The sequence below is a fragment of the Chlorocebus sabaeus genome, chromosome 20, assembly GCF_047675955.1.
Source record: "Chlorocebus sabaeus isolate Y175 chromosome 20, mChlSab1.0.hap1, whole genome shotgun sequence".
In the NCBI taxonomy this organism is placed as follows: domain Eukaryota; kingdom Metazoa; phylum Chordata; class Mammalia; order Primates; family Cercopithecidae; genus Chlorocebus; species Chlorocebus sabaeus.
This window is the reverse complement of record NC_132923.1, coordinates 33,211,723-33,228,209: the sequence shown is the minus strand read 5'-3', so window position 1 is coordinate 33,228,209 and position 16,487 is coordinate 33,211,723. Positions and strand designations below refer to the sequence as shown.

The window sequence follows — 16,487 nt, the reverse complement described above, 5'->3', positions numbered from 1 at the left end:
AAAATTGTAAACAAAGTATAGTGTAAATCTGTCATAACACCATTAGTGAAGTCTGAAAATTCAACTTAAAAATATTATGGCTTGCAGTATCACAGTGAAAATACCAGGGCAAGCCTGTTGGAGTTCCTGCAATCTGACTCTTCAAACCAGGTCTGTCCAGCTCTTTCCTATAATTTAATGCCATCTGGTGAGAGTTGTCCACTCTGGGCTAAATATCAATGAAAATGCATAGCATAAATTAGATTTTCTTAAGACAGGGTTTTCGTTGTTGATGCTCGTTAAACTTACTAATGCTGCTTTTTATAATTCTTATGCACTAACTTGAACCCTAACTATGATATGCATTAACTTGAACCCTAAGTATGAAAAATATAACTATTTTTTTTTTCTCATATAATAAAAGTTAAATGTTCTTATTTCTTTCAATAACTTAACTTGAAAATATATCAAATTTTGGTGAATTTCAGCTAACCCTTAAATTGACTCTTGTCTAGAGAAAGTTGGTTATATTTATAGAAAAAAAATATGGATCAATATGAAATGTCACTCTAGCACAAAATAACTGAAATCCTCTGTAAATAAAGGCAAAAACATCTTTTGTCTTTTATCTTTTCTTATCAGTGGTAAATGAAATTGGCAGAGCAATATCAGAAAACCTTTGAGGTATATATATTTTAAATTCTAATTAAATTTTACCAGATAGGCTGCAATTCAATAATAATAAATACATCACACTAATCCTGTCTTTTTTTAAACACTGGGCTGTTATCCACTTCCATTTTATTTTAGCAACATGGAGTTCTATATTTATTCCTGATCATTAAAAAGTTTTAATCACATCTATAAAAAGTATTATAATATTTAATGTGCTTTTTGAAAGAACAATACGCATCAGACATCAAAGCACTCTATTTTAAAAACAGAAATTTTCTATTAACTGGCAATAAATTGAACCAGCAGAACATTAAATCTGTTCATAGATATATTTGGTTTTAAGCATGGCAAAATATGCTTTCAATTTCATTTCAATTTCAGCTGGTATGTTTGTCAGTGCTAGTATCTTCAATGCAATGACCAGTGTCATTATAACTTTATCTGTAATTTATTACAGAAGATTTCATTTCTTCAGACTGTTGTATGGCAATAGGTCCAGTAGGAATGATTTTAGTGACTCTAAAAGTAAATAAATGTCCCACTCAGTCTGTTACATTGGCTTATTTAAAATTAAAAATGAGTTATTTGTCTTAAAATACCTCTGATAATTTAGAAAGTATTATACTAATAAATGTTTCATGTGTCTACATCATAGTTTCTGCAATCAGTTTTAATAACATGCAGACAAAAAACTTTGGTTTCCTAAATATATCCTATGTTTGCTAAATAATTATTTCTTAATATTTCGTAGTGATTGGGTGCCAGTGATATAGGTGCAATTCTAAGAAAAGCATAGAATTACACTCAGTATCTAAGAAAGGATTTTTTAAATTAAAAATTTAAATAAAACAGGCTTTAAATATGTAAAAATTTATGGAGAATTCAGAATTTACAGGGATATCTTCTTGTAGCTGAGATTTTAAATGGAGTAAAAAATATGCATTTTAAATTTGGAAACTATATATTTTTTCCAACAAAAAACTAGGAGAATAAGAATGATAAAAAAGTAAAATAGTTATAAGAAAAGCATAAAATTAGAAGATAAGATTTATTTTTTGCTATGACAGATTTTATTAAATGCACACTTGGTTTTATGGGAAGACAATGCCTAATTAACTTTTAAAAGGATTATAAGGTAATGTCTCTTTTTCTTCCAAGTCTTTGTCACTGTGTTTCAATTCAATTTTATTTTTTAAAGTATTAAATAAAAATTAGTAAACTTTTATGCCCCGTAACTATATTATTTTCTCCATTACATAGCTCACTTGAAAACACATACTAACCAATACTAAAATATTCAGTCTCCACTTAACATCCATTGTTGTTCAATTGTTATTGGTATTTAGAAAACAGACTATATTTCTATGCTATCTGAGCTAATGATGGTCATTTTGACTTTTGAGAATAGATTCAATGTTGGTAAAATTTGACAAGTAAACACAGGACCTGAACTAAAATAGGAAAGAACACAATAAATCACAATGTTTTATAAATTAGAAAATTCAGGAATGAATAGTAGTCATATGAGCGGACTAGATGAAGCCAAGGATGGGGGTTAGGGAAAGGGTTGAAGCACAGTCTGATGTTGAGGAGCAAAGAACATTTCAGGAAGATAATTACTAGATGGTTCTGAAGGCAGGGCCCAGTTCTAACAGAACAAAGAGGCTGATAGGCAGAAAGTCTGTATAAAAAGTCGCCAGAACTCTCAATCAGCTATCCTGTCCTACACAGCCATGTGAATACTCCTCTCCCTTTATACCTTCACATAATTGTGGATAAGCTCCTGCCTTTCAGAAAACCTGTTGTTTATTCTCTGGTAAGTTTGAACTAGAGGTAATTTAAACCTGAGATAATGGGCTCAATGAAGACTGGGGACCTCTACTACAACTAGCAGGACTCAGTGAAAGTTTGCCATTGGACAGTCAGCCCCCAGGCTCTCCTCTCTATGTGGCCCCCACTGCCACACTAGCACATGGAAAGATTCCTTTCTGGGAAAATTGACCAAAGAGAAAATATCTTCAAACAATGACATATAGTCATTCTAAAAGAAAGAGATGAGTGTCTTCCCAATTATTCATTTTACATTAAAGCTTACCACTCAATAAGTTCCATTCTGAAATCTCTCTCTCTCTCTCTCTCTCTCACGCACACACACACACACACACACACGAGTTATCAGTAAGTTTTTTGGTGCTCTATTCACAAATATGGACTGATAGCTGCTAAGACAGAAGCTTAAACAGAGATCAATGTTTCAAGAAAATAAAGGAATTTAGAGAAAATTAAAACAGTGAAGGGTAAGAATAAAATTTGAGCACAACTAAAATTGATATCCAGAAAAATAGACGATTTGGTATTCATGCATTAAAATTTTTTTCTTAATAAAGAAAAATTTAGAGGAAAAGGCACTCTTAGAAACTAAGGTATCACTTTTTAGCAGAAATAACTTTAATAAAGAGATATCTTATTTTCTTTCTAATGAAATCACTCCATAAGTTGAACAAAGACCAAAATATGTAAATTAGAAAGCTCCATTCTTAAATTTAGTATTCAATAATAGAAGTCTCAGAAAGATTAGAAAAATTAGAAAAAAATAAGTTTTTACCAAATTGTGTGATGACATTTTCTAGAACCAAAGTACATGAACTTTCAAACTGATTTCACCCAGCAAATACAATTAAAAATTTTCCAAATCATAGTAGTTTAGCATGAAATTTAGAATGTATGAAATGGGTAAAAAATATGATCTGAAAGTTTACAAAGAGCAAAAATAGGTGACATACAAGGGATCTGGAACAAGAATAGCATTGGACTTAATAATGACAGTGGATTAAGAAGGAGAATGAGCAAATACTTTTAAAATTCTAATGACAAATTATTTTCTGTTGTATTAATTAGGCTTTGCCAGAGAAACAAAACAACATGTGTGTGTATGTGTGTCTGTGTGTATGTACATACATATATACATATGTACATATATAAATATACACCCACATATTCCTCACAATACACACAATAGTAAAACTTGAACAATACGGAAACAATAAAAGAACAACTGACTTTCATTAGACATTCTAGAAAACAATTGCACTTTTTATGCTATATGTGTCTATTTCACTTAAAAATAGAATTTCACATATGATTTTGATGTTATGCTATAAATCAATCTACAATTTTAAATCTGAGAGATTATTTAGAAGTCACCAAATTTTAGAGTTTCCATAAACTAGGTTTAGGGATGTGGGTCAAATGTCTTGAACTCACAGAAAATTTATTATGACAATTGTGACTATTAAGAGTATTTGTCCATTTTCTTAGCGAGAGGGTACATGGCTTCATCACTGAATATCAGCGAATGTCTCTGTGATCCCAAAAGAGTAAATTAAATTATCTTATTTTCCTCCTAAAATCACTGGGATTCGGAGTAGCTTGAACACATAGAAAATCTTACAAATTACATAGATATTCTTATAAATTACATGGATATCTTATAATTATATATATATTATAAATTACATCTTATAATTACATAGATATTTTTATAAGACTGGAACAAGAGCTCAGGTTTCCTAACTCTAATACATTTTGGTAAAGCATTCTTCAACTTAGGTTTCCTAATGCTAATTCCTTTTGAGTGTGACGTATTCTTTTGGCCAGTAGTATAGCATTGCACATTTCTCTTATTTATTTAAATGATTCCATTACAAACATAAAGATAGGATTTTATAGCCCAATGGTCTTGATATCACAGTCCTTTTTTCCTCATTTGTCTTCTCTTGTTCTTTTTGTTATTTCCAAGTTGATTAGGTTCAGGTGAGCCTCACTGACTGGCAATATTTTGTAGATATTGTTACACTCTGTGGCAAGGAGGAGATAACACCATTCATGAATTCATGGGAAGAGAATAAACAGAAGCTCCATATTTGGATCTCTCCCAGACTCTGCCTTGACTGTTTCTTCCCTTGGCTGATTTTCTGTATCTTTTCTCTGTAATAAATGTAGCCATAAGTTCTGCGGATATTTCCAGTGAATTATCAAACAAGATGGTTTTTCAATCTCCTGACTTTGCAATTGATATCACAAAAGCAGAAGTCTTGTGTCCCTCAGACTTTCTAGGTTGACTAGCACTGAATACTATGACAGCATATTACTCTACCCTGGGTCTCTATCCTTTTAAAATTCATTTTTTACTGGATAAAAAGAAATGAAAGATATAATATTTTTGTCTTACAAAAGTAAAAAGCAAGTATTTCCAAATCATACTGTACCTTATATTATCAATTTCCTTCCATATTACTTTTTTTTGGTAAGTCTAGATAAGACATTGTAGGAATTTCATGATTAATAATCAGTTTTTTCATTTTCCTTTCTTTTTAAAATGTTGATTGATTGGCTAGAAAGCTGCTTTCGGTATGACACAAACAAATGTTTTGAAACAAAGGTGAAAAAAACAAGTGGGAAATGGACTGGGTGCGGTGGCTCACACCAGCAAACCCAGCACTTTTGGAGGCCTAAGCAGGTGGATTACCTGAGGTCAGGAGTTCAAGACCAGTCTGGCCAATATGGTGAAATCCCATCTGTACTAAAAATACAAAAAATTAGCAAGGCATGGTGGCAGATTTCTGTAATCCCAGCTACTCTGGAGGCTGAGACAGGAGAGTTGCTTGAATCCAGGAGGCAGAGGTTGCAGTGAGCTGAGATTGCGCTATTGCACTCTAGCCTGGGCAACATGAGTAGAACTCCGTCTCAAAAAATAATAATAATAATAATAATAATGGGTGCAGCACACCAACATGGCACATGTATACATATGTAACAAACCTGCACATTGTGCACATGTACCCTAGAACTTAAAGTATGATAATAAAAAAAAGTGGGAAATGAGTACTGTCATTTATCAACTTATACTTAATTGTTGTTTTTTACAATCACTGGTTTGCTCATATGTACAGAAGTAGGAGTGACAAATAATGAAAAAAAATGCTGTAGTAGATAAATTATAATGATGCTACATTGCTAATTACTGTAGCAATATTTCATTCTAATTTATAAATTTAAAAAATATCTCAAATACTCTGCAGTTGTAAGTAAATAATCGGCACCTCCATAAACACTGTGATAAACCTAACAGTTGACCTTTCTAGGCTGGAATTCTTAATGTGACATGGAATAATGTGTGTTCTTAGTCCAGACCAACAGGCTGCAGTAAAGGACTTTACGAATAATAACATTTGAAGTTCTTCTCACAGAATGGAAAGAAAAATATGAGTGTTGACTCTGGCAGCTAACAGCATATGCTTAACCACTGAAGCAGTGAAGAGACAGACAGAATCATAATTGAACATGCTGTATTAATCAAGACTATGATAGACAGAATCATAACTGAACATGCTGTATTAATCAAACCAACTCTGTGTTCTCCACAGCTCTTTACATTTGAAGTGCTTTGCCAAGAGGATCATTTCCCACAAACTGAACAAGGTAACTGCGGCCTACATTTCAAGCTGCATAATAGCTTTTTTCACAAACAGAACTTTATACTTCTTTAAATTAAGAAGCTCATTATAGGGGAAGAAAACCATATACTTAATGCCTCAGAAAAGGTTAAATGAAAAGGGCAACCCTTCAAATACTTATTGCAAATCCAAAAGATGTTACCTTTTATTCTACCAAATGACTCACGTAGGTAAGAGCATGTTGTTTGATATCATTGTTAGGATGCTTAATCAATGCCATCGTAGAACTTGAGAAATCCTTACAGTTATATATTGTTAGAAGTTAAAATCCAGCAAAAGACCAAGTTCATCCTAAGTTTTGACAAAACATATCCTGTGAAGATCTATTATACAAACAAAATATGTCCTCAGATGGCTCCTGAATACTAAAAAATGGAAATGGTTGGAGACATTACTGTCAACTGCCTGAAGCAGGCGCCTGATTAACTCCAAGACTGGGTCAGATAAGGTGATGCTTCCTTTGAGGAGCAGTGTTACTATGCACCCTACTGCTGCCATTTAAACAGTCTTCACACAGTGACTTTCCCTGGAGGATGCTACTGAGGGTTCAAAAGGGGATGCAGGCTTCGTGTGGTCCCCTCCAACAGATTCAGTTGTTTGTGTAAAATAGTTGCCTTGCCAAAGACCTCCCGCCCAAAGATTCTGATTTCCATTTATAAACATGGTTTTCAATTTTTTCAAGGATCAAATATTTATAATATTAGAAAAATATTTTTAATCAAAGCACTCCATAGTTTAAATAAAAATAAGTATTTAAAATTATATCTCTGTACCATGTAACATGGCCATTAATTAGCAATAATAAATGTCTTGTTTCACTACTGTAATATATTCCAAAAAGTAGAATATTAAAGTATGAATAGAAAAAAAAAACATTACGGAGGCACAAAAATGTCGAATAACAAAATTCATTCAAAACAGAATCTCCGTGTGTAATTAATTCATGGTTACATCACAAATAGAAATCAGATAATTATTTGAGTACTCATTCAAAGTATAGAAAGGTATAGAAAAAGGAACTCATGTCTCACAGTCTACAGTTGTTCATTCTCAAATAACGTAAATGTGGATGAAAAGCTTTGAATTCCTTATCTTTAGATTACATGCTGCAATCTTCTAAATATCTAATCACAAGTAAATGAATCATCTATGAAATAGAAGTTTTATGTAAGTGTTATGTAATTTTTGGATGTATATTATAATAATTCACTCTCTTATCTTCAGACTTTACAGAAGACATAACTCACAAGTAAAATAAACAAATATAATTAAGTAGCTAATTTAGCTAACAGAACTGAATATATCAGATTCTACAAAAATATAGCTTTACCAAGACTAGAGCTGATTCTACCAAATTAATCCTCTATTTGGTTAGTAACTCTCATTTTTAACCCTCTTCATTCAAACACAATTTAACTAGGTGAACATTTACTTGCTATATTGGGACACCAAAAAGTAGATCCTGTTATCTTTGTTCTCAAAGGATTTCCAATGCAGTTAGAAAAACCACCATATACTGAAGAATTATGGATTCATTCATTTTATAGTAATTTGTATTATGCAAATCTGAGTCACAATATTTAATAATGTTTTATTATACCGTTGACCTAAGGATAGATAATCATTGCAGTCCTAGAAACTAGCAGACTTCCTCAGAAGTGTAATGTACTATGTTAGGAAACAGTATTGCCCATTCATTCATTTATTCAACAATGATTTTTTGAGCATTAGTTTTGAACCAGATTATCTTCCAAGAACAGTAAAAAAAAAAATTAATAAAATGCAAAGTTTTATTCTTAAGGAAACTACATGTCAGACTTTGTTAGCAGTTTTCTCCTTTGTCTTATACACACATCTTCAACTTCTACCTCCAGCACCTCTTCTCTAGGCAAACAGCCCAATCTAGACCCATCATGGTATATGCCACATTCTTCTGGCAATAATTTGATAAGCATTATGTGTATGGTCTATATTAGTCCATGTTCACGCTGTTATAAATAAATACCAAGACTGAGTCATTTATAAAAGAAAGAGGTTTAACTGGCTCATAGTTCCTCATGGCTGGGGAGGATTCAAAAAGCTTACAATCATAGTGGAAGGCAAAGAGAAAGCAAGGACCTTCTTCACATAGTGGCAGGAGAGAGAAGTGCAAGAATGAAGTGTTACACTTTAAAACCATCAGCTCTGCTGAGTTACTCAGTATCCTGAGGGCAGCATGGGGGAAACCACCTTCACGATCCAATCATATCCCGCCTGGTCCCTCCCTCGACAGGTGGGGATTACAATATGTGATGAGATTTGGGTGGGGATGCAGAGCCAAACCATATCATAGTCTAAATAAAGATATTAAGAGTCCTTCTCTGAAATTGGTATTTCTACTTAATATAAAGTTCTGTGAATTTAATTTAAAATATCCCAACTAATACAACAGATGTGCTATAAATTATCCTTAAATAGGTACATTGATAGTGCTAAGAAAATTTAAAGATAAATCTCTGTGGTTTGTACAGAAATGAATAGAGGAAACATAAGTAATAGACAAACCTTAATAAATGAAGGATTTAATTTGTTAAATTAGTCATTTCATGAAGAAAAAATAATAGAACTTTATTAATCAATGGACTATTCCATTGGACTTATTTTTCATGTTAAGTAGGAAAAGAGGAACTGATTACAATTTTCAGGAAGCAAAAGAAACAGTAAATTTTGAAGAACTTTATGTGAGTTTCCACAGTCCGTGCTACTCCCTGTAACTCCTGGGACAAGCTGCAAAGTACTCTCTGCTATTTCACACACAACTTTCCTTTTCATCTTTGAAATTAACACTGTAAGCTCCATAAGGACATAAACCTGTCTGAGATAAACTTCCTAAAATAAATCTTGTTAATAGCTTTCATTAGGAAGTAAATTAGTACAAATAATAATAAGTTCTCAGAGGATATCAAAAGATTTTCAAAAATGCCAAATTCAGCCATAGACTAAATAGGAAGTAAATGGTAGGTCTTGGTTAACTTACAAAACAGTTAAATCATCTTAAGCCAAGGTAATTGAAATTTGTGTTAAACTCTTTATATACATTATCTTAAGTAATTTTAAAATGTCTTGTGTAATTTTAAATGTATTTTAATAACATCATCTTATGTATGTTGTAGGTATTATCCCCAGTAAAAATTACTGGACATCATGTATCTTCAGCGTGTTCATCAGGAGTCACACACAGTATCAAATGTTGAATGTAGATTCCAAAGGTCTACCATAATCCAAAAAAATAAGAAGTAAATTTAGTATCTACCTCAAGCATCCCAAATTGCCAGAATTAGTGAATAGATAATATATCCTCTCCTTTCCTCGTTACTCTATATATGCGTATCCTGAAACTGCTCCTGAGTCAAGGGAAGACTTCTCCTAATAAAAGATGGCTATTTTCCAAAAAGCACGCAAGTCACCATGTTCCCTTATTACACTCACTATTTATAGAGAATTTTATCTATAACAGAGGTATACTGGGAAGATTTTTTGGTGAACTGTCGAATGCCTGAGAATTAAAATCAACATTCAACCAGAGTCAATGTTTCAAAGTTAAAATATAACCATCATAGAATGAACTTCTGCAATGTAGAAATAAATTTGAAATTCTATAAAGTTATTTAATTTTATTAGAAATTTATCATTAAAATACACTAGTCAAATTTTAAAAGTTTAACATAATTATGCAGCAACAAATTGCTCCTGTGTTCACTATCTTAAATACATGCCACACAAAACAGAAACTCACTTTCAACTGAGATCAGTAAAGATTCAAGATCTAGGCCGGGCACCGTGGCTGAAGCCTGTAATCCCAGCACTTTGGGAGGCCGAGATGGGCGGATCACGAGGTCAGGAGATCAAGACCATCCTGGCTAACACGGTGAAACCCCGTCTCTACTAAAAAAAATGCAAAAAGCTAGCCCGGCGAGGTGGCGGGCGCCTATAGTCCCAGCTACTTGGGAGGCTGAGACAGGAGAATGGCATAAACCCGGGAGGCGGAGCTTGCAGTGAGCTGAGATTCGGCCACTGTACTCCAGCCTGGGTGACAGAGTGAGACTCCGTCTCAAAAAAAAAAAAAAGATTCAAGATCTTTTTTGTCTGACACCTCCAAGAGGTTTGTATGTAGATACTTATATAAGGCATGTCAGATTATGTAACCATTACCAAGTCATTAAGCCTTTCTTACTTATTAATATAAAGTAAATTATCAATATAAAGAAACATACACTCTTTAACTCCTAGAAGTGAAGATTTCGGTTGATGGGGATGATGCAGTCTCAGGATGCAGTCCTACAAACTGAAACTTTGCACATAGCTTCAAAAAATAGCATTTTAATATTAGATGCAGACTTAAAAATTCAATTTTAACTTATAGTTATTAATTCTATTATTTGTAGATATTTTTGTATTTTAAAAACAGCAACCAATTTTCCATTCTTCTCATTCATCTGCTTAAGATATAAGGAATTCCCAAGTAGGATATTTGTCCTGAAACACCCATGATCAGGATAGAATTAAACAACTCACAATTAAATATAAATGGTAAAAATTATTTTGCTCACTACTGGGAATAGCGAACATAGTGAATAATTCCAGAAAGATTAGAATTGCAATATGATAGTTTTGAAAAACATCAATATAGCTAAAAATGCCCTTTACTGTACTTATTGTCATTGATATACAGGAATAGGTCCAGGGTGACCATACTTGCATCTAATGACCATCTCACAGTGGCCATCAAATATCAAAGCAACAGTGGACAATTGATACTTCTAATCCAGATTATTTATCCAGGAACTTAAAGTTTTTAATGGAAAGAGAAAGAGACAGAATTATTTTGAGATGGGTCACATTAAAGTTCTGGCTCCAAAAAGAAGTCCCAGTGTCTCTGCTGGAAAGTTTTCTGGAACTGTCCCAGTGTCAACCTTTCCTAAGGTCTCTGATCTCATTAGGCATCAATATTATCTCAATAAGTTCCATTTTGTTCTTGGCATCTGTTACTTTTGACTAAACTACCTCAGGAGTAAAGATTCTATTACTGCCATTGCCCTTCTATTACTTGCATTTAAGTATTTCTTAATATTTAAATATGAAGTTGAATTTTTTCCAGTTATAAATAACTTGAAGGACACAACTAGTATATTTGAAATTGTACAATTTCAATACATGAACAAGTAAAAATTGTCTTATCAAGTTTATCTTAATAATAAGTGCTCCAAAATTTATCTGTGGTAGTAGTAGACATGAAAATTCTCTAGGAAAGATGAAACTCTAGCAACAAATATTTCAAAACTTGTTTTGGAATGTGAACTTTTAAAAGATTTGAAGATTACACATAGGTTTTTGCAAGAATAGAAAATATTTCTATGTTTTTAAAATGGAAACGTTTTCTTGATAGAAAGCCTCTTGCTTTTCAATACCCAAATTTCTGAGAATATATTTATTTCTCAGTACAAATGTTTTGGCCAATGGTAATATAGGAAAAAATTACATTTTAATCCCCTAAACTTTGTAAAATATTTTCATGAAAATGATGTGCATGAAAATATTCAAGTTGCAATAAAAATGCACTTGATAGGCTGGCAGAGTCAGGCATAGATATGGCTGATGATCAGTACATCACAGTGTCATACACAAGGCAACTGTACCATTATGTCTTATCCTCTACCATTCTTTCAGCATGATCTTCTTTTTGACTAGTGCTATGCAATTAGTATCCACATTTTTTTAAGAAAAATACTGGAGGAAATTTTAGAGAATTAAAGCAATTTAAGTGAAAAAACTGACTTAAATAGAAGAAAAGGTTTTTCTGCATACAAAGCATGTAATTGTTAAAAACCATGTCAATTGCTTTGAGATTACAAGTTATATTTTAATCAAATTAAATCCTAAACAAATAGTTTGTTACTCTTACAAATGTTCATATTTCAGTTATACTCTAGGAAATTAGTTGGGATCTTAAGCTTTCTGTGTAATGTAGGTACATTTTTTCTAAAAGAATGGTGACAAGCTCTTGGTATTCTCAAAAAGTACATTTATTTCAAAAAACAGTTATTTTTCTGTAATTTAAATTATTCTACAGATAGGGGTAAAAAAAAGTTTCCAAAACATCTAGCATGAGACAACATGTGATTCTTTCTCATTATTTTCAATGCAAATAAAGGTTAAAAGAACATAGCAAAGCCAAAAAAGATTTATTCTAGAAACGCAAAAAAAAAAAAAAAAAAAAAAAAAAAAGGCTTGATATCAATTAAAAATCATATAAAATTCGGTCAAATAAAGATCTTCATATAATACAAAGAAGGCATTTTAAAAGTTAAACATCCGTATATAATTTTTTGAGACAGAAACCTTATGCCTAATTGTGTAATAAGCATTCTTAGTAAAGTCAAGAGTAAGACAATTGTTACCGCTTTATTTTAAATTGTTTGAAAGGTACATCAATGTAATTAAACAAGAAAATTAAGTGAGAAGCAAACTTTTTATTATGTGCAGTGATAGTTTGAATACTTGGAAACAAAAACAATTGAAATTAAAATGAGAATACCTGAAGATAGCATATTATAAAAATAAAAATCCTTCATTTACACAAATAATAACAATTTAGAAAGTATAACAAAAGGGGCCAGGCACGGTGGCACACGCCTGTAATCCCAGTACTCTGGGAGGCTGAAGAGGGCAGATCACAAGGTCAAGAGATCAAGACCATTCTGGCCAACATGGTGAAACCCCATCTCTACTAAAAATACAAAAATTAGCTGAGCATGCTGGCATGCACCTGTAGTCTCAGCTACTCGGGAGGCTGAAGCAGGAGAATTGCTTGAACCCAGGAGGTGGAGGTCACAGTGACCATGCTACTGCAATCCAGCCTAGCAACAGAGCGAGTCTCTGTCTCAGAAAAAAAAAAAAAAAAAAAAAAAAGAAAAGAAAAGAAAAGAAAATATAAAAAATAATTTTCTTATTTCTGAGTAAATCAATCTAGAAATCAATATAACTGTATGGAAGTAAACATTAAAATTCACTTAAGTATTGTAAATGATTTGAATAAATGAAAAATACACTGTTCTCTTGTATTATCAAATTCAATATTGTATAGATTCAATCCTTCAAAATTAACACATAAAATTACTATATTCTAAGCAAATACCAACATATACCTCAGAGTTCTTGTTTCTTTTCTATGCTTTATAAACAAAACAAGACAAAATAAATCTAAAAGTCACTTGGAAAAATCACCATATAAAATACTACCTCCAAAATGTGAATGTGTGATTAGTGAAGACTCTTCCAGTAATACATTACAATATATTGAAAAGCTACTATAATAAAACAATGCAATTCAAGTCCAAGGACTGGTACAAATTAATGTCAATACAGTAGAAGAGATCATACAGAATAAGACTCTAGAGCACATGAGGATTTAGTATATGATGAAATGGTCTCATACTACTCAGGACATTTAGGGTTATAAGTGAAAGAAACACAACTCAAACTGGTTGCTATGGTTTTAATGTTTGTGTCCCATCTAATCAGCCCCTAAATTATTATGTTGAAACTTAATCACCAATGTGATGGTGTTAGGAGTTGAGGCCATTGAGAGGTGAGTAAGTCATAAGGGTGGGGACCTCATAAATGGGATTAGTGACTATTTTAGTCCATTTTGCATTGCTACAAAGGAACACATGATGCTGGGTAATTTATAAAGAAAGAGGATTTATTTTGGCTCATGTTTCTGTAAACTGTACAAGAAACACAGTGCTGGCTGCTGTTTCTGGTGAGGGCCTCAGGAAGTCTTCAACCAGGTAGAAGGCAAATAGGAAGCAGAGGTGTTATGAGAGAGCAAGAGAGAAAGGAGGTGCCAGGCTCTTTTAAACAACCTCTCTCTCATGAACTAATAGAGTGAGAATTCACTCATTACCAAGGGGACAACATCAAGCCATTCAAGAAGAATATGCCCTCATAATCCAACACCTCATTAGGCCCCACTTCCTAAATTGGGAGTCACATTTCAACATGAGATTTGGAGAGGACAAAGATCCAAAGATACCAGTAGTCCCCAGGGAGGTGTGTTGATCCTTCCAGCACATGAGGACACAGCTAGAAGGTGTCACATATAAACCAGAAAACAGGTTCTCACCAGACACTGAATCTGTTGGCACCTTAGTCTTGGACTTTGCAGTCTCCAGATTTCTAAGAAATAGACTTGAGCTGCTTATAAGCTACCTAGTCTGTGACATTTTGTTATAGAAGCCCAGATAGACTAAGACATTGGTTTAAGTAAAAGGGGAACTTTATTGGATAGTAAAGCCATACCATGTGAATGAAAGATTTACAGCTATATCAATGGATATCAGGGGTTATTTTATCTGTGACAGTCTTTAGTGATTGTCACACTGCCTGGCAGAGCGAAAACAAGCAAAAAAATGTTTGCTAACTGAATGCACAGACTAAGGTGCAGCCTAGAATCCAGTATCAGGAATTGGGATGGAGAATGCAGTGATACATAAATAAAGTGGAACTTGATGCTCAGTCTTAGACAGTCATGAAACTAGAAGTAAAATTGTGTCCAAAATTTTTACTGCCACATAAGAAACACAAAATTGAGAGTGGAAGAGGAGAAAACACTAAATAAACTCTTGGTCAGACTTTGAGCATAGAATTTGGCGGAAGGGGTGCAAGTATACAGGTACACGGGGTGAAAACTAATTTATGAAGTGACAGAGCAAAGTGCAGTTTGGAGAGTAAATTGTATATATAAGCAAATAAAAAATACAGAAAATAAGTTAAAATGTCAAATGCATGTATTCAAAAGAGAAAATAGCTTATGCTTTAATAAGAGAACTTTTAAAGAAATCTATTATTTACTAAATTCTTTCTATGTTCCAGAGAAATTTCTAAGAAATTTAGCAATCAAGAATCACTTAAATAGATCAACCATGCTATTATCCTCATTTTATGGGTGAGAAACTAAAACTCAGAGAGGTAAGCAAGTTGTACGAGATCACATAGTAAATAAGCTGAGATTCATGCTGTAGCTATCTGACTCCAGAGCCCATACACATAAACTCTACACTAAACCTAATGTGTATGAATAAATTTGAAATGAGAACTAAATGCATTAGAAATATACATTAATTTTAAATGAATATGCTATATATATTTATGTGTGTATGTGTGTATCACATCACAACACTGCATACAAGCTTTCATATTCCATTATTGTTTTAAATCAAATTTAATCTTCTTCAAACTTCCACCTGCCTGGATGGTAAGAAATTCAGTGTCACTCATTTTGAAGTCTCCTCACCACAATAGATCTACAGGATAATATAAAATTTCTGGACAAGTGTCACAACAGAAAAGCAGGGAGTGTTCCTGGTCTATACTCCAAGATTGTTGCCATCTTGATTATTGCTCCCTTGGCCACGTGGATGCTAGTCTGAAATTCTGATAGCTAGTGAGGCTACTCTCTGTCTGATAGGCCCTGAGACTTCAGACTGACTGACAGTTACCTCTTAAATGTCTTTCTATTCATCGCAGACTCAGCCCTAGAAACTTTTATGACTGCTTTTAGGTTTTAGCATCTACAACTGCAAGAGAAGTCTGCATGAAATATCTAACTTCCCTACTTGCAAAGTAAAGTAAGTACCCTTTATGCTTTCTTGAATCTTAGACAGCTACATCTGAAATGGTTCTTCTTTGTAGTTGAGCAGTATGCTTTATAGTATTGTGTTAGGTTCAGACTTCCTTTAGGAGACTTCAGTTCTGTAGTGCATAGTGCAGGCCACTGCAAAATGGTGGATAAAGGATTGCCCGGATACCAAAGTATCGGGATATCAAGGATCTTGTGGAAGAGCACCCACGTACAGATTAATGGAATACACAAAACAACAATCAAGTCTTCAGTTGGTATATTAAGTCTCCATCTGCCCTAGCTGGCAAAGTCTGAAATTGGGTCACTAAAATCATCTCTTTCATGCCTGACTCCCTCTCTCCTGGAGTGAACAACCACTTCCCCCTCATTTTTGTCTCTAATGAGATTTAAAGTTGAAAACAGTTGAACAGTTGAAGGGAGGGGTTCAGTTTCCACCAAGCTGAGCTCACAGTGGAGAATTTACTCAGAGCAGCCCCTCCCTATGCCTGCTCCTGCTGGGCCTGGGCCGTACTCCCTGGGTCTATGGCTCCTCCGGCCAAGGCCAAGTCTCCAAAGCCTCCAGCCTCAGAGTCAAAGTAGAAACTTTTAACCAGCCCTCTGGATGGTATATTAAAAACTCACCTGAACAGAAGCTT

At 33.4% G+C, this 16,487-nt stretch overlaps 1 non-coding gene across 2 annotated transcripts in view; it reads right to left on the bottom strand.

Annotated features, from left to right (window-relative positions):
* Window positions 1–4,207: 4,207 nt before the first annotated feature.
* LOC103225894 (uncharacterized) overlaps window positions 4,208–16,487 on the bottom strand; it is a 110,015-nt gene continuing 97,735 nt past the window's right edge. For both annotated transcript variants that reach the window (XR_005240374.2, XR_005240375.2), the window contains one exon: window positions 4,208–4,641. This is a non-coding gene — a transcript (uncharacterized protein). The remainder of the gene's footprint in view (window positions 4,642–16,487) is intronic.